This window comes from Capricornis sumatraensis, chromosome 22 (assembly GCF_032405125.1).
Source record: "Capricornis sumatraensis isolate serow.1 chromosome 22, serow.2, whole genome shotgun sequence".
NCBI lineage: Eukaryota > Metazoa > Chordata > Mammalia > Artiodactyla > Bovidae > Capricornis > Capricornis sumatraensis.
Window position 1 is genome coordinate 34981645 of NC_091090.1, and position 23650 is coordinate 35005294.

Here is a 23650-nt window from a genome sequence, read left to right on the forward strand (position 1 = left end):
CCCTCTCGCAATCGCCTGGTGGTAATTTACCCCAAGATGACGCGGACACCACCTCCTTTATGACTTTGACGGTCAGTGTGTCCCCTCTATGGGGTCGCTAAGAGTCGGACGCGACTAAGCGACTTCACTTTCACTTTTCACTTTCATGCATTGGAGAAGAAAATGGCAATCTACTCCAGTGTTCTTGCCTGAAGAATCCCAGGGACAGAGGAGCCTGGTGGGCTTCTGTCTATGGGGTCGCACAGAGTCGGACACGACTGACGCGACTTAGCAGCAGCAGCAGCAGGAGCAATGTGTGCCCTATTCCCTCCCAGGGGGTTGATCAGGCCCCCTCTTCCACCCCGCAGGGTGGGAATCTCCTTACGTGAGCGCTTAACTCCCCTGCCCCAGTCCACTACCCACTAACGTGAAAGATCCCGGCGTGGGGAAGTGGAATCTTTACAGAAGGGCGAGGCGCCTTACCCCTGTCTAGACGATCAGAGACGCGAAGCCTCGGAGTAGCCCCAAATGGGACTTGTCTCTCACAGGGAGGAGTTTCCCGGCCAACGCAGGAAATGTAGCCAAACGCTCCGGGAAACAAACTCACTCAGAAGGATAGCGTGAATAGTGGATTGCAGTTTATTACACCCACGGGTCCGAGGCAGAGTTTCCTCTTTAGCCAGGGACCCCGACCGATTTTCGTGACAACCTATTGTGCCCAAAGTGTACAGGCCCAAGCCCACATACCCAAACTCTTTAAAACCGGCTCTGGACAACCTTAGTAAGAGATACAATCAGGTTTTAGCCATAAATTCACATTCTAAAGCTATCTGGACATACAGTTTAGCCCACATCAATAAATATTATTAAGATTACAGATAGTGATTGATTAGATAGTGGACACTGCATTCCTTCTAGCTCGGGGAGGTCTAGGTACGGCGTCTGCCTGGTCTGGGTTTTTGTCCGCCCGGGAGGCCTGTTCGTGTGCTGGTATTTTATCTCCATGGCCTCCCAGATATACAGTCCAAAAGTTCGCCGAGGGTGTAAGATGGAGTTACTTTTCTTTTAAAAATGGAGTCAGTCCAGTCAGAGCAACCTGCTTCTTTCCTTTTTCACCTCCATGAGCTGAACAACCACTAGAACGGACTCGGCCCTGGCAGTTCCCAACTATGGCGAGGCCTTGAAAGCGGTCCCTTCATCAGACTCGAGGCCGCTTTCCGGGCTCGCTCCCCTCATCTTGAGGCCGGAGGACTTGTCCGTTTGTGCGTGCTACCCGTGTCCTTAAGGCGCCAAGGTTCCGCCGACCCACATGTGCCTTGGGGTCGACTGCAAGGCGCCGAGCTCTGGAATGCGTACAAATACTCGGGCCGGCTTCCTGGAAGGGGCTGTGGACGAGTTTGTGGCTCAAGATTTCCCATCCCGGTGGAACCAGGGAGCCAAGAAAGCCAGAGGATGGAAGCAGTAGTAAATCTACCTACAGTCATAATCCGAGATGACAGTCGTTGCTGAACAGAACTCCAAGTATATTTTCTAAAGTTAACTCGCCACGTGCTCTTTGATGGAGTGGTTCTAAAGACTAATAAACTGTATTTCTCTAGTTCTCATATGCCTGTTTCATTCATTTATGGACGAGAACTTTCTGCCAGTTGCCTCCTACTTTTTTGGAATGGGGAGAGAAACAAAGTAGGTTTCGCTTTTAGCTCTTAACACCGAAGTCTTCAAAATACTGAGCCACAAAGAGTGAAATGAGAAAACTTTTGGGGATTGACTAAAAGAATCAGGGAGGTGGGTCTTGTGCAGGAGTAGATGATGTCAGTTGCTACTGTGATGGCCACAATGGTAAATTATGCTGTGTTCTTTACCTTGGGTGTATTTGAAATTGTCATTGATAGAATGTTTATTCACATAAGTCTCAACAGAGAGCTCTAAAGGGCCTTTGAACCTTTAGGAAAAATGAAAACGTTGTGATAGGGTGACCTACCCCTTTGCCATAACCCCTTCTCAATTCCTTGAAAAATCAGTTACTGGAGATTCTTTAGCGACCCAGATGAAAAAAAAATCTTTTTTGACAGCTTCTTGTGCCTACCTCAGGTTCACTTGTTTATTTATCTATATATCCCTACAAGGTCATCGTGTTTAGGGTTGCAGTGCTGCTAAGTCACTTCAGTCGTGTCCGACTCTGTGCGACCACATAGACGGTGGCCCACCAGGCTCCCCCAGCCCTGGGATTCTCCAGGCAAGAACACTGGAGTGGGTTGCCATTTCCTTCTCCAATGCATGAAAGTGAAAAGTGAAAAGTAAAAGTGAAGTCGCTCAGTCGTGTCCGACACTCAGCGACCCCATGGACTGCAGCCTACCACGCTCCTCTGTCCATGGGATTTTCCAGGCAAGGTTACTGGAGTGGGGCGCCATTGCCTTCTCCCTTAGGCTTGCAGTGGTTTTTTGCTAAAATGAGATCTCCTTCGAGCCGGATTCGAACCAGCGACCTAAGGATGACCACGAATTAAGTTCCTACAGTCCTCCGCTCTACCAACTGAGCTATCGAAGGAGCTGTGAGAAGATCTGTTAGAATACTTTAAATATTCTTTTATCTGAGTATTGTAATTTTGTTTATTTCAAAAATAGAGGTAAACATGAAAGGTGCTAGAAATATTCTAAAATTAATATGGGTAGTAATTATAGAAGTGTATTTTAAAAATTAATTCCCTTGAACATTAAAGAGTTGTGCTTTGCTACTCCTGTTCTATCTGCTTTAGCTCCTTCTCTCTCAATCAAAAGTGAGCCATGAGTGATAAGGTTTTCCTAAATGGGTAGAAGAGGGACTTGTTTTCTTGAAGCGGAGTTACTATCCAATTCATTCATTTGAGAAGGTAAAGATCTTTGTCTATTAACCTGGTTCGGCCTGTAATTTTCAAAAACTCTCCTCCTTCGAGCCGGATTCGAACCAGCGACCTAAGGATGACCATGAATCAAGTACCTACAGTCCTCCGCTCTACCAACTGAGCTATCGAAGGATCACGTCTAAGCTCTTTTTTAGACTCCCTTTTCTAATGTCTATCTAGATGATTTCTGCTATGATAACATGCATTCATTTTTTAAAGTATAATTAATTTTAAGCAGTCTTTTTAAAGGCTGAATAGGTCCTGTGTCATGATCTGGGTAGCTGCTTTCACGGATTTAATAAATATCTAAAATCCATTGGGTTGTACATCTAGGACCTTAGGATATTGTTCTATGTATATCTTAAAAATTCTACCGGTATCCCATGTCCTCCTCCCTAAGTATTACATACCTAGGGTGAATTTCTTGCATTACGTCCGATTTCCTGCTGTCCCCCTCTAATTACCATTTCCTTTTTCCCTAGAAAAAAGTGTCTAGCTTTGCTCAATAAATGATATAATTACTGAAAACACAAACAATTAGGTTGAAGAGGATCCCTAAGTTGTGAGCAGAGAAATATCTGGTGCATTTTCGTATCATTGTGATTCTCTTTCTGAAAATCTAATGGGAAATTGTGTGTGTTCATAGCTCTAATCATGAAATATAAGGAGTGTCAATTTTTTTAGTTGGATAAATAATTTGGGTGGTTCATATTATATTGAATGATTACTGTGGTGCAATTAAAGTGAAAACAAAACACCTATAAAATTTAAATGCAAATATAAATAAATGTTTTTTCCAGAGAAAATGGTCAAACATTGAGGTTCAACAGAGATTGCCTTAGACTTGTGCCTAAAGCAGAAATAGACATAAATGGGGAATACACTAAATTATCTGGAGAGAAAAGGCTTTCTTTGGAAATATACTTAAGGAAAATATATTTTATAAATGTCTGTGCTTTTATACAAATTTATGCAAAACTATATTATTTCTACAAAATGATATTATTGAAAAATATTCCCAAATTTTCTGTAAATGGCAATTGCCAATGCCCTCTATTTAGAAATATTGAGAGATGTAGTCAATATTGAACTCAGTAATTAAATCCCTTTCCATGAAAAATTAAGAAAATATCTAGCAACTTTCAGTGTTCCTGACCTAACAGAGAATTACCAGCTGGAGAGGAGAGATCCTAGAAAGTGAAGTTTCTCATTCATTGTCCAGTGTCCTATCCATGCTTCAAATACAAGGTGGAAAATAGCAAATATGCCAAGTGTGAAAAATTCAGCATGGTGCTGGATTCAATTGCTGCTTCAGAACTGTTGTGTCTTTTGGGATCCAGAAGTCTTACTAGGGTGATACTTAGAGGCACAGGAAGCTCCCAGGAAGAAAACTGAGAAGACAAGTCCACCTTGCCTCTTTCTCCTCCAGCCTGGCATTCTCCCTCTAGTTTCCTTTTTGACAAAGGAAGGGGACTACAGAGGATGAGATGGTTGGATGGCATCACCAGCTGGATGGACATGAGTTTGAGTAAGCTCAGGTGATGGACAGGGAACCTTGGTGTGCTGCAGTCCTTGGGGTCGCAGAGTCAGACATGACTGAGTGACTGAACTGAATATAGAGCCTAGTAGTAAGTCAGCAGTATAGTTTATAGAGTCCTACCTCCTTTATCACAAGGCAGATTAAAAGATGAGTGTCTTAGTCTGCACCAGTTGCTATGACAAAATACCATAGACTGGGTGGTTTAAATAACAGAAATTAATTTTCTCACAGTTCTGGAGGCTGGGATGTCTGAGATCAAGACGACAACCATTCAGTTCCAGGTGAGAGCTCTTTTCTTGATTTGACAGAGAGAACTCTGATGTCTCCCATTATGAGGATAGTAATCCCACAGGATCAGGGCCCCACCCTAACTACTACATTAACCATGATCACTTTCTAATTCCAAATACAGTCACACTTGGATGTGGGAAGAACACAGTTCAGTCCAGAGCAGTGAGCTTAGAGTTCAGTCAATAGTTCAACAACTGGTAAAATGTCATTGTGAATTTTAAGACAGTATTCTTGATCTTCATTTTACTTCTAACGGAAGCTAAGAGGCTCAGATTTTAATACCTGATCCAATGATATTGGAAACTAGAACTCCTAGCTCATGGTTGAAATCCCCAAGTTGGTCCCAGTTCATAATCAGTCATCCCAAAGCTCAATCTGTGTTCTAAATTGTGGAATTAGGCCACTTTTTTCTTTTTTTCACTCCAGTTCCACATTTGCACCCCTAATATAATCATGGAAAATAAATGTTAAAAAAAAAAATGAGTGGAGGCCAAACTGACTTTTGTACCTGGGTAAATTCTATCCAAGGAAGAGTAAAGTGAGAACAAGTAGATGGAGACAAGGCAAGGCTGACCTTGAGCCGAGTTTTGAGATAAACGGTGGCTTTCTACATACACTTGTAATATCTGAGTTTTGAACTCTTTCGTCTCAAATGGAGTGGGTACAGGAAGGTGGAGGACTTTTTTCCCACAGAAAGTTATTCACTTTTTTTTTGTCAGCCCTGATTACACTAAAAACAAAAAGAGAAGCACAAGCATTTAAAAGGATTAAGAGGGTTCTGGAAAGGCCTGCACAGCATGCCTACACAACATAGGAACATAGAGCCACTTTCTTGAGTAAAATGCTCCATCTTCTCCATTTCAATTTTATCACCTTGACCCAATTTCATTGAGACTAGAAAATAATATTAAACAACAAGAACAAAAAGTTTCTAATGATGGAATTTCAGACAAAGAAGTAGTTGATGTTTAGATGTTGGAGGAGGACCTTCAAATGACTTTACTGCAAGTGATGGTCCTTGAAATGCCCAAGAGTTCTCTCTTCAGAACTAACTCTGTACAGTACCTAGCACCTAATACAGTACTTGGTACCTGGTACTCCACAGGCTCAGAATGAAAAGTGGCACCTACTACTTTTGTTTTTGTTTTGCAGAGAATCCAGATCTAAGCATGTAACCATGATTATATTCTCTTCTCTTATTAATATTTACCTTAGAAAAATAACTTGTACACCCTTGATCGAAATTGGGACTACGAAGTCAGAATGAAGGGAGGAATTTACTGGGACGCACATCCCCTCGTGACTTTGTGTCCACCTATGGAGATTTTTTTTTTAAGCCAGACGGAAAGCAGATCTTAGGGGACATTTGTACGAACTCTGGAGAATCTGTTTCTGGGGCTAGCAGAGTCAACCGGTGGAAAACTTAGGAGTGAGGGAATTGGAAGGAACTGTTGGGGTGGCCAAAAGCCGAGTCTCATTGGTTGAGAAACTTGAATTGCCCTTCTGGATGCACCTGCAATTTCCTCCCTGTCCCAGGTTTCCGTAGATATAATTCCAGTCTGAAACTCTTGAGCAATATCGAACACAGGTACAAATGGCAGTGGCCACGAGTTCTGAATTACTTTCAGATATTAAAGTGAGAAAGAAAGACAGGTTTACCCATCTGGGTGGGGAATTAGCTCAAATGGTAGAGCGCTCGCTTAGCATGCGAGAGGTAGCGGGATCGATGCCTGCATTCTCCAGCTTTATGTTCCACCTATGCTTTGGGCTTTATTTCCATGCTTCTGTAAATAATATACACCTTGCTTAAGCATTACCACTTAAAGACGCAATTCAGTAATATTGATGATCTCACCTTTGTCTTCAGTGATAGGGTAGGCAAGGTGGGATTCTTTGGGTTTTCTGTTTTTGAAGATTGTCTCTACCAGGTGAATTTACACATCTACATTCCAGTTATTTATGTTAATGTTACATTTTTATTCTCAGAATCAATTTCCCACATGTTTGACCTTTTGAAGGTAACCTCAGATTCTTACAACTGAAACAAACGATTTCCAGAACCTTTTTTGAAAACTTGGGAGGTAATAGCTTTATGTACTTTTTAATACGATTGTGACGAGCTAAAGAATATATAGGTATGTTTGAGGTTTGGGCTTTTTGTTTTTTACATTCACTCTTTCTCTTCTGAAGTCATCTGGCTGTTTCTACGGAGTTGGTGGGGCTGCTGCTGGCACTAATACTGGATTCTTGCAGAATATGGCCTAATTATGGGAGGGAAGGACTTCCAGGTGGCGCTAGTTGTAAAAAACCTACCTGCCAGTGCAGGAGACTAAGAGACGCCTGTTCGATCCCTGGGTTGGGAAGATCCCCTTGAGGAGAGCACGCAACCCACTCCCTTATTCTTGCCTGGAGAATCCCCTGGACAGAAGATCCTAGAGAGCTACAGTCCATAGCGTTGCAAAGAGTCGGACACGATTGAAGCAAGTAAGGAGGCCAGCACAGCACGGGAGAGAAATCGCAGTGGAGAACTTGTTTGAATTGGAAGCTCTGGTGCCTTGGTGAGAAAATCCAGGACAATCTAATAAGCTGTGCATCCAAGGCCCATGTTATTTTTGAAAAGAAAATTGGACCATTTTTCTTGTCTACTCTTTTGCCCTCAATTCGCTTTCAGAGAGCAAGGATACTACCAGTTCTAGCCGTTAATACTGGTAGTTGCCAATGTGTTATAGGCAATGTCTCTCAAATCTAGTTCATTAAGCCTGGACTTCTGTGTCCTACATTAATTCTCTAGGTGGTTCACTCACCAAAGTTTGCGAATTGCTTACTTACAGAATAAAAGTTCTGAAGCATGGGAAGGAACATGCAAAAGTGTCAGGCACATATTCTCAGACAACTCTTCCTTACTTAATATTTTTTATAGTTGGGAACTCTTCCGTAGGTATTCGGAATCACATTTTTCAGACGGGGTAGAAGTGTGGTTAACATATTAATGAAATTGGCATAAAATTAACAATTGTTTTCTATTGTTAAGAGAGCTCAACCTCGAGCTCATGCTCAAATTGAGTAAAAATTCTATCAATTTTCCCCTTGTCTATTAATTTTCTAAAAACTTCTATTCTGCAGTGGTTCTCAAATCTTGCAACACGTTCAAATTATCTGGGAGCTTTTAAAACTACCAATGTCTAGGTCCCACTGCCAAAGTGGCACAAGTATGGGCACTTTGTAAAATATTCCCAGGTGATTCCGTCATCCACCCATGTTTCCCAGCCAGTAATGAGAATCACCTTTCTTTGCATAACTAAACCTAGAAGGGGAGGTAGAATTTTATCCCTCCTCCTCCAGGGTTTGTAGGTGGCTGCCAGTAGTAGAGCATCGACCGGGGAAGAAAAAGAGCAAGTCCCGGAAGTTGGTGATGGACAGGGAAGCCTGGCTTGCCGCAGTCCAAGGGGTCGCAGAGCGATTGAACGGAGGACTCTAGTAACACCAGGGGGCGCTCGTGCTCCATCAGTTACTAACCATTGGTGAGCGTTGTTCCAGCAGGCCGCCCTTCCCCCCGGGTCCTTCCCGCCCGGGCCTTCGGATCCCCAGGAGTGTGGCGAAGACTTGTCCCCGGATTCCTTGATTCCTGGGTCGGGAAGACCCCCTGGAGGAGGAAATGGCAACCCACTCCAGCATTCTTGTCTAGGAAATCCCGTGGACAGTGGAGCCTGGCTGTCCACAGTCCCTGGGGTCGCAAAAGAGTAGGACGTGACTTAGCCACTAGACCACCACCACCTTTGCTGAAAACGGGCCCAACTGATCCCCTGGTCGGAGTTCCGGACTTCTCTGCGGCATCGGCCCTTAATGAACTATGGTGCCGAAGTGTGATCGTGCGTGTTAGAAATTGTTACGGAGAACAATAGTTTAAAGAAACATATTCCCTGCGCACAGTTGAGTCTTCAACACATGCACAGCAAGTATTTATATAACTGACAAAGGCCTTAAGGTGGGGGATTTAATTTAAAACCACACAAAATATGAACTCCTTCGAGCCGGATTCGAACCAGCGACCTAAGGATGCCTATGGTGTTTTACACTACAGTCCTCCGCTCTACCAACTGAGCTATCGAAGGAATTACGTTCCGTGGCTAACCCGCAGAGGATGCCATCGCTGTGTAAGGTTAGGAGACCATTGGCGCTTGTTTTGTTCACCCATGCTGTTGATAAATACGCTCTGGTCGCCTCTACGTTTTCTTTCTTTTTAAAAACAACCTAGCACTCCTTCACCGGGCGACTACCCTGGGCCAAGGTGAAAACGGTAGCATCCACTGGTTTGCAAAAATAAAATAAAACAACGATGCATGAGGAACTAACAAAAATTTAGCAACGATTGTCTTTTACTGTGATTAATGAAGTTAAATAATCAGTCTTAGAATTTGAAGTACTTTAATCTGCAATTTTAACAGATAATTAATAGGACGAGGAGGAGGAAGAAAAAAGTACCAGGTTAAACTCTTCAAACCACACTAAGACTTCTTTAATTGACATTAATCCCTGTAGATAAACCAGACTATCATACTAATTCTAAACTCAAAAAACAATCTGTCCATGCGGAGCTAAAATAATATTTTAAAGCTAACTTAAAGTAGAAAGTACTGTCATTCAAATACTAGTTAATTTTGCAAAGTATGAGTCTAGTCTAATTTTCTGTGGCAGTCTGAACCTCAAAATGGCTATTACTCTCTCCTAAATGAAATCCACTTGAGGTGGCAACCGACATGAGGAATCTGCTTTGGTCTCTACGTTCCTCTAAAGATCTTTACATTGTCATACTGTTAGGGAAAGCACACTAATTAAAACCGCCCACCCTGGCCAGGCACCATAGTAACCATTTGCATGAGTTGTTTTATGACAGGAGGTTCTGATAAAGAACACAACTAATAAGCCTCCACCAACCGGAAGAGTTTGGGAAAGGTCAAAAGGAGACACCACATATCCGACCACCTCCTGGAATCCACCTCTCTGGCACCTCTCTGGCATGCTGAACAATGCGTGCACCACTCAGAAGGACTCTGAGACAACCCGGAAACTAATCCCATCACCATAAAACCCGACACTGCAAGCCATGTGACAGAGCAGTTCTCCTGGGTTCCCTTAACCTCCTGCTCTGCGCCCAGGTGCCCTTTCCCAATAAAATCTCTTGCTTTGTCAGCACATGTGTCTCCTCGGACAATTCATTTCCGAGTGTTAGACAAGAGCTCAATTTCGGGCCCTGGAAGGAGTCCCCCTTCCTGCAACAAACTAACAGCCCAATTTTGGGCCCTGGAAGGGATCCCCCTTCCTGCAACAATACGGTGGAGCCATACACATTGGACAAACGAACCCCTTGTGCAAGTAGAACACTGAGACTAGCGTTCACTCTTCCATGGCACAAATATTTGCTTTTTGTTTGTCTATTTCTGAATAGGTGTTGAAGTGAAGTGAGTTGCTCAGTCATGTCCAACTCTTTGCGACCCCATGGACTGTAGACTACCAGGCTTCTCTGTCCATGGAATTTTCCAGGCAAGAATACTGGAGTGGGTTGCCATTTCCTTCAGCTCAGTTACAACTAAGTTTTATTTGGGGAGCAAATTACAATACACTCTTGAGGCGTGACAGCAGGCCTACCCCAAAAGAGAGACCTCAATGCGTCTTGGCTTCCTCTTTTTGTAAGTTTTGTCTGAATAGGTGTTCGGGAAATTTAAATAGAGGCAGTCTTACTCAAGCTTCAGAAGCAGGATAGCAGGCCTCTGAATAGTTTCTAATCTGCCTGGACTTTGCCAGGATTCTGAGCTTACCTGCAAGCACAGCAAGTCAGGGAAGACTGTAGATAAGAAAGGGAGCAGGTCTTGAAATCCTCGAGCCCCTGGAGGTCTGGTCAGCCGTGCCTGGGGTTTAACCTATGACTGGCAAGATAAAACAAAAAGCATTGTAATAATGTAAAAGTAAAACCAGAGCTGCTTTTTTGCAGCCTGGGATTACAAATTCAGTTTAGTTCTGTCGCTCAGTCGTGTCCGACTCTTTACGATCCCATGGACTGCAGCCCAGGAGACACCGGAAGACCCAGGAAGCCGAAGACACCAGGCTTCCCTGTCCATCACCAACTCCCAGAGCTTGCTCAAACTCATGTCCATCGAATAGGTGATGCCATCCGACCATCTCATCTTCTGTCGTCGCCTTCTCCTCCTGCCTTCTATCTTTCCCAGCATCAAGGTTTTCTCCAAATGTTAGGTAGTTAGAATAGGAAAAAGGAGTCCAAAATGGTGGTGGCTAGAAGACAAAGGAAAAAGCCTGCAAAATGAAACAAAATCTGTGGACTGAAGTGAGAACCTCTGGTGAAACAAACAGCCCTCTTGGCTAGCCCAATTTACACAGGGCAGGCTCAGGGGGAAGGAGACAAAACATAAAAATAGGAAGCCAAGACGCATTGAGGTCTCTCCCTTGGGGTAGGCCTGCTATCATGCCTCAAGAGTGTATTGTAATTTGCTCCCCAAATAAAACTTAGCTATAACTGAGCTGAAACACTGGTCCACCCTGTCAAATCTTTGTTGCCTTCGAGACAGAACCAAGGAAATTACACACTCCCCTGACACGAGTCAGTTCTTCGCATCAGGTGGCCAAAGTATTGGAGCTTCAACCTCAGCATCAGTCCTTGCAATGAATATTCAGGATTGATTTCCTTTAGGATGGACTGGTTGGATCTCCTTGCAGTCCAAGGGACTCTCAAGAGTCTTCTCCAAAATCATAGTTCAAAAGCATCAATTCTTCTGTGCTCAGATTTCTTTATAGTCCAGCTCTCACATCCATACATGACTACTGGAAAAACCATGGACCTTTGTTGGCAAGTGGGAGCCTCCAAAGCTGCTATTTGAAGTCTCACGGGTGAGATGGACGCATCGCCTGGGACCCTTTCCCAACTGGACTCCAGATTGCTGTCATTTGGGACTTCCCAGTGCTGTCCAAGTGTGGCTGTAGGTCGTCTCCTTTTGATGATATATATGCTGTTACTTTTCTCTATTGTTTCTATTTCTTTTAAGAATTAAGTCAAATGATCTCTGTTATAAATTCAAATTGTTTATTTGTGTGTAACAAATGGTTTGTTTTGTTAACGAATCCTTCTAACCTAAAGCGAAAGCAAAACTTTCCACAAAACATTTAAAAGCAAGTTGCTAACGCTGGACTGGAAGAAACACAAGCTGGAATCAAGATTGCTGGGGGAGATATCAATAACCTCAGATATGCAGATGATACCTCCCTTATGGCAGAAAGTGAAGAGGAGCTAAAAAGCCTCTTGATGAAAGTGAAAGAGGAGAGCGAAAAAGTTGGCCTAAAGCTCAACATTCAGAAAACGAAGATCATGGCATCTGGTCCCATCACTTCTGTTAGGACCAAACTGGAGCCAGGACAGGCTCTAAGGTGCAGGCTAGGCCTGAGGTTCAGTCTCTAGGAAAGCTGAGGCACTGGGAACTCCCACAGGCAGTGTAGCTCGACCAATCAGAAAAAATTCCCATAGTCCCCCGCCGGCGCCAGACCTGAGCCAATCCGGATAGGGATGTGAGGTTAAAAATCCCGCGCGCTTGCTTGCGCGCACGCGCGTATGGTTTAGCTAATCAGCTATGCTGTCACAGGAACAAAGAACCGTCTGTATAGAAGTAGATGTGATTCAGAGCTCCGGACTCTTGTCGGATTCCACTGTGCTGGATGAGACCTGGGCCCTAACTCGAGCTAGCAATAAACGCCTTTATGCTTTTGCATTGCTGTGGACGTCTTATTCTCTCAGTTTTGGGGACTCGGACTCTGGGCATAACAACTTCATGGGAAATAGATGGGGAAACAGTGGAAACAGTGTCAGACTTTATTTTTGGGGGCTCCAAAATCACTGCAGATGGTGACTGCAGCCATGAAATTAAAAGACGCTTACTCCTTGGAAGAAAAGTTATGACCAACCTAGATAGCATATTCAAAAGCAGAGACATTCCTTTGCCGACTAAGGTCCGTCTAGTCAAGGCTATGGTTTTTCCTGTGATCATGTATGGATGTGAGAGTTGGACTGTGAAGAAGGCTGAGCGCCAAAGAACTGATGCTTTTGAACTGTAGTGTTGGAGAAGACTCTTGAGAGTCCCTTGGACTGCAAGGAGATCCAACCAGTCCATTCTGAAGGAGATCAACCCTGGGATTTCTTTGGAAGGAATGATGCTAAAGCTGAAACTCCAGTACTTTGACCACCTCATGAGAAGAGTTGACTCATTGGAAAAGACTCTGATGCTGGGAGAGATTGGGGGCAGGAGGAGAAGGGGACGACTGAGGATGAGATGGCTGGATGGCATCACGGACTCGATGGACGTGAGTCTGAGTGAACTCTGGAAGATGGTGATGAACAGGGAGGCCTGGCGTGCTGCGATTCATGGGGTTGCAAAGAGTCGGACACGACTGAGCGACTGAACTGAACTGAACTGAGTCACTTAATCTGGTCATTTACTCCCTCAAGTCTTCATAAAACTGAAACATCTGTTTTGAGAGGGGTAGTCTGAATGGTTTAAATATGAAATTTTATCTCCTCCCCAGCCCCAACTGACTGAATAAGCTATCCTATTTTATAGATATACTTAGTACTATCTATTTTGTAAAAGTATATACAAAAAGTATCCATTCCTTCCTTCCTTTTCTACCACTCCACATTACAATACAGAAGATTCAGGCAGTTAAGACAGGCCTTAAGGAGCTTTCAGGAAACAAGAAGTAGTAGATTTGAGAGATTCTGAGGAGTGTGTGTACGTATGTGAATAACTTGAATTTTTGTAGATCAAGAATCACATCTGGTTCTTCCATATGTTCACTTAGAAAAAATGCTCATGAGAGTTGCAAGTTGTTTTATTTGACACAAAATGAGGACTGCAGCCTGAGATAGCTCTGAGAAACTGCTCCAAAGAGTTAGGGGAGACGGTCAGTATATATATGATTTTGGTAATGGGGAAGTACATGCAATCAAGTTCAGATTCTTTTTTTACAGAAAGTTTCTCAGTCTCGTGAAGCTTCTGGTAGTCATGAAGAGCAGTCATCACCGTGAAGGATTTTAGTGCTGTTCTAGATTTGAGGAGATACTAGAATTGGGTTCATAAAATCACCTCCTAATAATATCTAACTGTTGGAAGACCTGTCCTACCAGTTTTCCTGGAGCACAGACTGCCTCATTTCTGCACTCCACCCTGAACTCCTTTCAGGGGGTGTTGAAGGTCAGCAGCTGCAGCAGCACGTTTTAATCCTTGTAGAGTTAGATGGCAAGCACCCATGGCAAGTGCCAATTTGTAATTGAGACATATGTTACTGAGTTCGAACTCGCTCTACTCCCTGCACAGCAGACCAATTAACCGAGAGACAATGTGTTGAGGCAAAGAATAGGATTTTATTCTGAAAGTTAGCTGGCGGAGAAGGTGGCAGATTAATACTTCAAAAGAACCATCTTATCTGGGTCTGGATGCCACATTCTTTTCTAGAACAGAGACGGGGGGTGTTGAGGAAGTAAAGTAAAAAGGGCCATCAGTCTTACAAAACATGTCTAGGAATGGCCACCTTGTGGAAGGGATGTGTTCATTTCTTCTTTCTTGCAGCCTTTCACAAATAGGCAGCATCAGATTATTTCTCTGTGAGCTGAACAAAGGCACCTGAGTTTGACAGTCAGGCACAGGGGCAGGGTTCTCTGAGGCAGACCATTATATATGATTATAATAACAAAAGCAACACAAATCAAGTCAAAGAAACAGTTCCAAAAAGAGTCAGAACTGGCTCTTCCCTGCAACAAACCTAGACTTCTTTTCCATATATTTACACAATAAAGTATAACAATGTGAAAGTGTTAAGAAGCAGGAAAGCTTTGGAGTTCCTTTCTTTTTCACCTTCATAAGTATGCTTAGATGCAGGTGGGAGACAAATTTTGAATCTTACCAAAACAAGAAAGAAGAAATCTGACACCATTTTAAACATATTTCCTTTACTTTAACCTTTGAACCCACATTCCTCAATGGTAAAGAATCCACCAGCCAAACCAGGAGACCGTGGGTTAAATCCCTGGATGGCGAGGATGCCCTGGAGAAGAAAATGGTAACCCATTCCAGTATTCTTACCTAGGAAATCCCAAGGACAGAAAAGCCTGGAGCATTACATTCAAGAGATCACAAAAGACTCAGACAAGACTTAGTGACTAAACACTTTAACCTTTGCATTCTATTAGAATCCCATGGACAGAGGAGCCTGGTAGGCTACAGTCCACGGGGTCGCAGAGAGTCGGACTTCACTCACTCAGCTTCATTGTAAATTTATCACTAAAGTGATGTTGTCTAAGGATTAGAATATACATAAAAGCCTTTCTCCAGGAACCGTGCCTCCCAGGCCTGAGGGCTTAAGGTGAAAAAATGCCTTTGTTTAGCTTCCAGAGAAACACCCTGACCCAGCCCCCCTGTGAACCGATGCTGGAAAGAAGAGATTATCATATCCCCTCCCGAGTCTGGTGAGAACAAGAAAATATTTGCAACAACTTACTGGTTTTGTTTGTTTGTTTGTTTTAACTTTATTGCTTCACCTTCCCCTCTTTGTTCCATAAAAGACACTAGCATCCAAGCCAGACTACAGGGCTCCTGAGGCCATTTGACCACCGTCTTCTGCAGTTGGTTGGCTTTGTGGATAAAGTCGCTATTCCTTTCCCCAACACCTCATCTCTGTGTGGATTGACCTGTGTGGGACGGGAAGTAGGAGTTCAGACTTGATCACAAATTTTAGCGATGCCGGTCAGGGCCTTGCTGCTAGAGGCCAGCAGGCAGGTTGCACAATTTTAGGGTAAGGCCCTCGCGGCTACAGGCACCACTTGTTCTGAGAATCTTCCTGCGGGGGACTGCCCGTGAAGGGTTAAGTCTTGGGAGCTGCTCGGCAGGTATGCAGAGCCTTAGGCATGTTCCTAAGCTCCCTGTCCCGCCCCCCTTGAAGAATTTTTATAGCCCTTAAGGTCAGGATGTCCTGCAACATGTCATAGAAGATAGATTACTTAGTATACTCTGTACACAATGGTAAGGGTCTAGTGATCGTATCCTGAGGTTAAAAAATAATCCTGTACATGTCTTAAGTCACGTACATTATCCTATAAATACTGTAGCCTAATAAAAAAAGGCATCAGCCATTTTTGGTCTGATCCTCTCAACCCCATCTTTTGTCTCTCTCTCTTATTTTTCTTAGCGGGGACGCTCCGTTCTCTCCCTGTGCAGGTGCAACTCTTGCTTGTGCTGGCCGCGGCATCTTCCCCTTCAAAATCCCCTGAAGCGGCACTAAATGCTTGCAGCAAGGAATCCACAGACTTCTAGGAACTGAAGAACTTGACCATCCAGCAGCGTGAGTTGCCCTCGGTGGACAACAGGGAACACCCTCCCCCACACAGTTGGGGTTTTCCTCCACCAGGCCAGCCAGTTTGTTTTGCCTTTGAGATACCCTGTTGGAGAGGGCACTTGTTGGACTCTACCCGACTTGAAACCAGTTTGTTTCCTTCTACTCTGTTCATTCTTGTTGGAATGTGTGTTTTAGTGTTGGGATTTGTTTGTGCTTTTGGTGCTTTGCTGTTCTTGAACTTTTAAATACGGGAAATACTCCATCTATCCCTAAGGAAAGCCTTTTGGGGGGTTATCTTAAATAAGTGGGCAAAATGTAGCTGTGAGCCTATGACTAAGAAAGAGATGATATTCTATTATGACAATGAATGGCTCCAACATATATTAGGATCAGAAAAGCGATGACACCTGAAGGGCTCACTCAGTTACTATACAGTCTTGCAACTGGAATTGTTTTGTGCAAGGGCAAGGGGAAAGGGTGAGATTCCCTATGCACAGCATTTATGCTATTACATCAAGAGGAAAAGAAGTCAGATGACTGCCCGCCTACAGTGCAGAAGTCTGAAAGGAAACCCAAGAGAAAATCTGTTGTATGAAAGGGAGTGGGAGAAAATGAGAGTGAGGGCATGTTATGTCACACCTTAAATCCCACTCTGGCCAATATGGCTCCCCTTCCTGACCAGGTAACTGTTCAGATTGCTCCCATGCTGCGGACCTACTCACTCCTTTCGCATCTTCATCTTTTCCCTACTTATGGGAAATGATTAGAAGTTTCTATGTTAATCCCTGGGGCACAGGCACTTAGTTTCGTATCACCATCTAAGGCCCTAGAGGGCACTCAGTTTGAACTGGGAGCCACTTTTAAAACGGGGCAATGTCTTTTGAGCGGATATTCCATAGGAGGCTTTAAAGCAAAAGGCCAACCGGATGTCTATAGATACACAATCCATTCTCAACTTCAGATTTAACCACCTAAGGCCCTACAGGGCACTCAGTTTGAACCGAGAGCCACTTTCAGAATGGGGCAAAGTCTCTTGAGCAGATATTCCATAGGAGGCTTTAAGGCAAAAGGCCAACCGGATGTCTATGGATGCACAATCCATTCTCAACTTCAGATTTAACGGGAAAAACCGTAACCCCTTTCCTGAGAGGACCCACACCACCTGACAACTTTTCACTTCTGTCTTTGCCATTCACCGTCACTCTCAGGTGGACATTCACACCCTTATGAATTTGATGGTGACTGAGATTAAAAGGAGGATGGTCACTGACATAGCTAGAGAGGAAGTGTGCCAGCTTCATCTAGTGGACCTAGATGGAACTCCAGAAGTAAATCCGGCAGTTCCTACCAGTGAGTCTCACTGGGATCCTAAAAACGGAGACATGCCACATCTAGAGCATTACAGAAAGTGCATCTTAGCAGGTAGCTAAGCAAAAGAGCTTAAACAAAATTCTGGAGATACCAAAAAGCTCAGTGAGGATCCCATTAGAGCTTCTAGAAAGAATTTATCGAGCTTATGGGCACTACACTGATAGAGACCCTAAGGCCCCTGAGAATATGATGGTAAACAAGACCTTCATTGGGCAAAGTGCATCAGATATAAGAAGAATGTTACAAAAGTTAGATGCTGCATTTGGAATTAACCCTTCTCAGTTAGCAGATGTGGCTTTTAAAGTTTTCAATAACAGGGAACAACGACAGAGAAAAAAAGATGCAAAACAGCTGGCACGGGCCCTGGATTCCTGGAAGGAAAGTAACTAGAAGAGAGGTAAGCCACAAATGAGAGAGGAACGATGCTCTTACTATAAGGAGAAAAGGAATTGGAAAAAAGATTGCTCTAGGCTAAAAAATAAGAAGGAAAACAATAAAAGATAGGAGCCACTCAGATGGTTGAAAGAGAGGAATATTAATGAATGAAGAGGACCAGGGGCTCCACTGGACTTGAGGCCCACTTCTAATTTCCCCACAGGAACCCTGAGCAAAATTGACTAGTGAAAGTTGATAAGACTTTTGATACATGCAGGTGCAACATACTCTGTAGAAAACACCAAGGTGGCACCAAAAAACATCTCGATTCATCCTGCTCATGGGACTCTCTGGAGAAGAACAAAATTGTAGACCTATGCATTATTCACAAAATTGTGATTGTGTCTGACTTTACTTTTCTTCCAGAGACTGTCCTCCCAAGGTCAGATCTAACTGTAGGCTAACATGTTCTTGTAGGCAGCTTCTTAAATTACTGACCTCTGGCTGTTCTTTGATATCTGGCTCAATCCAGGATCAGTTAAACTGTAGTCATGAACAGAAAGTCTGGACTCTGCTTTCAGATTATCTGTCCTAAAAAAAGCCACTTAATTTTTTTTTTTTTAGTTATTTTGATAGGTGGTGTTTATTAAACAATGTTATATGTATAAAAGATTGTGTTAAGTATTCTAAAGGCGATGCAACTAAATTATTCTTCAACAAATATGTGAGAGCTTACTATGTATCAAATTCCTGAATTCCAAGACATCATAATGTGTTTTTTCTCTTTTGAGAAATACAGTGTGGCTGTATTTGGAATAAAGAAGTAATTAAAGTCGGATTGGTGTTCTTGAAAGAAGAGACATCCGGGAAGCTCATTCCCTGTTTCTGCCTTTGACGACACAGCAAGAAGACAGCCGTTTATAAGCCCAGAAGAGAGTGCCCACCAGTAATTGAATCAGCTAGTGCCTTAATCTTATACTTCTCAGCCTCCAGAACTGCAAGAAAATTAAATTTTTTAATTTAAGCTACCCAGCCCAAGTAGAGTAAGAAACCAGCAGGAACCTATGCTCTTTTTAACCACCTTCCCTTGCAGTTGAATAGTTAGGTGTAAGGAGTTAGGTTAGCTTATGTTCTGGACCAAGCTCAGGGATAGTCTTGGCCTTGGAGATGTTTGCATGGTACTTGGGTTCAGAAATTCACTTTTTAAGCAGGTTAACTCAATTTTAACAAGATAGCCCAATGGCCATAAGACTGGGAAAAGGCAATCTGTTCTAAGAAACACAAAAAATTGTTTATATACCAGAAATCCATTAAGGTAATTGACAACAGGACATATGACTTATTAACACCAGTAATATTTTTTCCTCTGTGTAGGACATCCCTTTATAGTTTTTATCATACCAGGAAACCAAAACATTAAGCAGAGGCTGCTGAGTGAACAAAGGGAAATCAGGCTTTACAATAAGACTTAGGGTTTGATATCCACAACATGTGGTCTGTAAATGTTCAATGAGTGTTCTCTCTAGTAAATAAAATGTTCATATGAATCAGAAACAGGATCTCAGTTCCCTTGATTTTAGCGGATAAATACTGGTAATTTTTTAACTCTATTTCTGTCACTGTCGCCTATTTTTTAAAAGTCACTCCAACCACCTTAATTTTGTAACAGGTATCCAACTTGGAAAAGATGCTTAATAAAAATATGTTCATCAATTGATTTGAAAGACTTCCTGTCTTTAAAGGATACTGGAAAACAGTTGCTTTCTAGGAAAGCTGCTGCTTGTCCATCCATTTTCAATGATTCTCAGTTTCACTGTGTTTATATCGACAATACTTCCAAATTGTAGGGTGTCAACTTATTTTAAAACGTGATTCCATATGCCTAACCATAGGTGCTATTGATTTAAATAGGTGAAATACAAACTTTAAACATTGAATATCTTAATAACAATATTCAGGTTCCCGAGTAAAGAGAAAAGCAAGATTTGGATGGGGAAGGTTGGAGAGTGGTAAACAGTCATGTCTCCAGTGTGCTCAGAAGTGGGCACTCTTTCAATACAATAATCAAAAGTTCTGGGCCTTTTGATCTCAATGCTACTGCTAAGTCACTTCAATCGTGTCCGACTCTGTGCGACCCCATAGACAGCAGCCCACCAGACTCCCCAGTCCCTAGGACTCTCCAGGCAAGAACACTGGAGTGGGTTGCTGTTTCCTTCTCCATTGATCTCAATAGGTAGGTACAGTTAAAATTACCAGGTTTTCAAAGCGACATATATAATGTTAACATCTAATTCCTTTTGCTCTAATATACACTAGGCAAACTTTGCATGAATTTTGCCTTCCGAAATTTGAAAGCAATTAAAAACACACTAGGGAAATTTCCCGGGTGGTGAAATGGTCATAGCAAACACCCTCTTCCAACAACACAAGAGAAGACTTGACACATGGACATCACCAGATGGTCAACACCGAAATCAGATTGATTATATTCTTTGCAGCCAAAGATGGAGAAGCTCTATACAGTCAACAAAAACAAGACCAGGAGCTGACTGGCTCAGATCATGAACTCCTTATTGCCAAATTTAGACTTAAATTGAAAAAAGTAGGGAAAACCACTAGATCATTCAGGTATGACCTAAATCAAATCCCTTACGATTATACAGTGGAAGTGAGAAATAGATTTAAGGGCCTAGATCTGATAGATAGAGTGCCTGATGAACTATGGAATGAAGTTCGTGACATTGTGCAGGAGACAGGGATCAAGACCATCCCCATGGAAAAGAAATGCAAAAAAAGCAAAATGGCTGTCTGGGGAGGCCTTACAAATAGCTGTGAAGAGAAGAGAGGCGAAAAGCAAAGGAGAAAAGGAAAGATATAGGCATATAAATGCAGAGTTCCAAAGAATAGCAAGAAGATATAAGAAAGCCTTCTTCAGCAATCAATGCAAAGAAATAGAGGAAAAGAACAGAATGGGAAAGACTAGAGATCTCTTCAAGAAAATTAGAGATACCAAGGGAATATTTCATGCAAAGATGGGCTCGATAAAGGACAGAAATGGTCTGGACCTAACAGAAGCAGAAGATATTAAGAAGTGGCAAGAATACACGGAAGAACTGTACAAAAAAGATCTTCACAACCCAGATAGTCATGATGATGTGATCACTAATCTAGAGCCAGACATCTTAGAATGTGAAGTCAAGTGGGCCTTAGAAAGCATCACTACGAACAAAGCTAGTGGAGGTGATGGAATTCCTTTTGAGCTGTTTCAAATCCTGAAAGATGATGCTGTGAAAGTGCTGCACTCAATATGCCAGCAAATTTGGAAAACTCAGCAGTGGCCACAGGACTGAAAAAGGTGAGTTTTCATTCCAATCCCAAAGAAAGGCAATGACAAAGAATGTTCAAACTACCGCACAATTGCACTCATCTCACACACTAGTAAAGTAATGCTCAAAATTCTCCAAGCCAGGCTTCAGCAATACATGAACCGTGAACTCCCTGACGTTCAAGCTGGTTTTAGAAAAGGCAGAGGAACCAGAGATCAAATTGCCAACATCTGCTGGATCATGGAAAAAGCAAGAGAGTTCCAGGAAAACAACTATTTCTGCTTTATTGACTATGCCAAAGCCTTTGACTATGTGGATCACAATAAACTGTGGAAAATTCTGAAAGAGATGGGAATACCAGACCACCTAACCTGCCTCTTGAGAAATCTGTATGCAGGTCAGGAAGCAACAGTTAGAACTGGACATGGAACAACAGACTGGTTCCAAATAGGAAAAGGAGTATGTCAAGGCTGTATATTGTCACCCTGCTTATTGAACTTCTATGCCGAGTACATCATGAGAAACGCTGGACTGGAAGAAACACAAGCTGGAATCAAGATTGCCGGGAGAAATATCAATCACCTCAGATATGCAGATGACACCACCCTTATGGCAGAAAGTGAAGAGGAACTAAAAAGCCTCTTGATGAAATTGAAAGAGGAGAGTGAAAAAGTTGGCCTAAAGCTCAACATTCAGAAAATGAAGATCATGGCATCTGGTCCCATCACTTCATGGGAAATAGATGGGGAAACAGTGGAAACAATGTCAGACTTCATTTTGGGGGGCTCCAAAATCACTGCAGATGGTGACTGCAGCCATGAAATTAAAAGATGCTTACCCCTTGGAAGAAAAGTTATGACCAACCTAGATAGCATATTCAAAAGCAGAGACATTCCTTTGCCGACTAAGGTCTGTCTAGTCAAGGCTATGGTTTTTCCTGTGATCATGTATGGATGTGAGAGTTGGACTGTGAAGAAGGCTGAGAGCCGAAGAACTGATGCTTTTGAACTGTGGTGTTGGAGAAGACTCTTGAGAGTCCCTTGGACTGCAAGGAGATCCAACCAGTCCATTCTGAAGGAGATCAACCCTGGGATTTCTTTGGAAGGAATGATGCTAAAGCTGAAACTCCAGTACTTTGGCCACCTCATGCGAAGAGTTGACTCATTGGAAAAGACTCTGATGCTGGAAGGGATTGGGGCAGGAGGAGAAGGGGACGACTGAGGATGAGATGGCTGGATGGCATCACGGACTCGATGGACGTGAGTCTGAGTGAACTCCGGGAGATGGTGATGGACAGGGGGGCCTGGTGTGCTGCGATTCATGGGGTCGCAAAGAGTCGGACACGACTGAGCGACTGAACTGAACTGAACTGAAATGGATAAGAATCTGCCTTCCAAAGCAGGAACAGGGTTTCGATCCCTGATCTGGGAAGATTCCACTTTCCGCAGAGCCCAGCGCCACAGCTACCTAGCCTGCACTCTAAAGCCCAAGGGTTGCAATTACGAAGCCCACGAGCCCTGGAACCTGTGCTCCGCAAAGAGAGGAGCCGGCGCACGGCATTGAGAGAGCAGCCCCTGCTCTCCACAAAGAGAAAGCCCGGGCACAGTAGCCAAGACCCAGGGTAGCCAACTCGACTATCCACACTTCCGTTCAAGAGAGAATGGCAGAAATGCAATTTGGACTTTAAAAACCAGGCTTAAATCTTTAGATTTTACTTTCTAGGCAGTTTCAACCTGTTGTGGGTTGGATTTTCATCTATGTTGTGTTGTTGTTGTTTAGTGGCTAAGTCGTGTCTGACTCTTTTGACCCCATGGACTCGATCCCGCCAGTTCCTTCTCCAGGGGTTGACCAACCCAGCGATCAACTCCACATCTGCATTGGCAGGAGGTTTCTTTACCATGAGCCACCAGGGAAGCCCCCATTATCATCTATAAGGAGATCCATTGTGCTGTTTATGTGTGGGTGATCAGGAGCTGAAAGGGTATATGCGGTAGTGGTAATAGAAACTCTCTCTTTGCTACATAATGGCACTTGCTTGAGCCAGCAAGTTAGAATCACCATTCTCAAAATTCCATTAACATCACTGCCTCTGCCCCCAAAACGGTTTCTGTTGTTTGGATTGTCTTCTCCACCCTCACACTTGACCTTTCCCAACATCCTTGCATCCTAAATCGTTTTTGATGGGGAATCATCCCAGAAATTTAAATCTACAAAGCCAATGCCCTACCAGAGACTTCCTATCTCTTATCAAAATAAAAGCTCTAATAAGGCCAGAAAAAAAAGTGTTGCCGCCAGGGGGCGATGAGGCTTAACTTCGCGGGGCCAGAAAGCTGGCCCGAATAGTTCAACAGCCAGTAAACCGTAGGATTCCATAATTCAGTATTGGACAGTTTTGGAATCTGGTTTCTCATGTGTGGCAACGGTGGGGAACTTCATTTCCGAGATTGGGAAGGTGCGGAAATCTAGCGGAGAGAAAAGATTGAGAAAATGGTAACGCT

At 43.2% G+C, this 23650-nt stretch overlaps 3 non-coding genes across 3 annotated transcripts; all 3 read right to left on the reverse strand.

The window, feature by feature from the left end:
• Positions 1–2437: 2437 nt before the first annotated feature.
• Positions 2438–2527, reverse strand: TRNAY-GUA (transfer RNA tyrosine (anticodon GUA)). The gene is given in 2 exon segments: positions 2438–2473; positions 2491–2527. It is a non-coding gene; the product is annotated as a tRNA-Tyr (tRNA).
• A 376-nt stretch (positions 2528–2903) lies between these two features.
• On the reverse strand, positions 2904–2993 carry TRNAY-GUA (transfer RNA tyrosine (anticodon GUA)). The gene is given in 2 exon segments: positions 2904–2939; positions 2957–2993. It is a non-coding gene; the product is annotated as a tRNA-Tyr (tRNA).
• Positions 2994–8714: 5721 nt separating this feature from the next.
• Positions 8715–8804, reverse strand: TRNAY-GUA (transfer RNA tyrosine (anticodon GUA)). Its single transcript is given in 2 exon segments — positions 8715–8750; positions 8768–8804. It is a non-coding gene; the product is annotated as a tRNA-Tyr (tRNA).
• Between the last annotated feature and the right edge of the window lie 14846 nt (positions 8805–23650).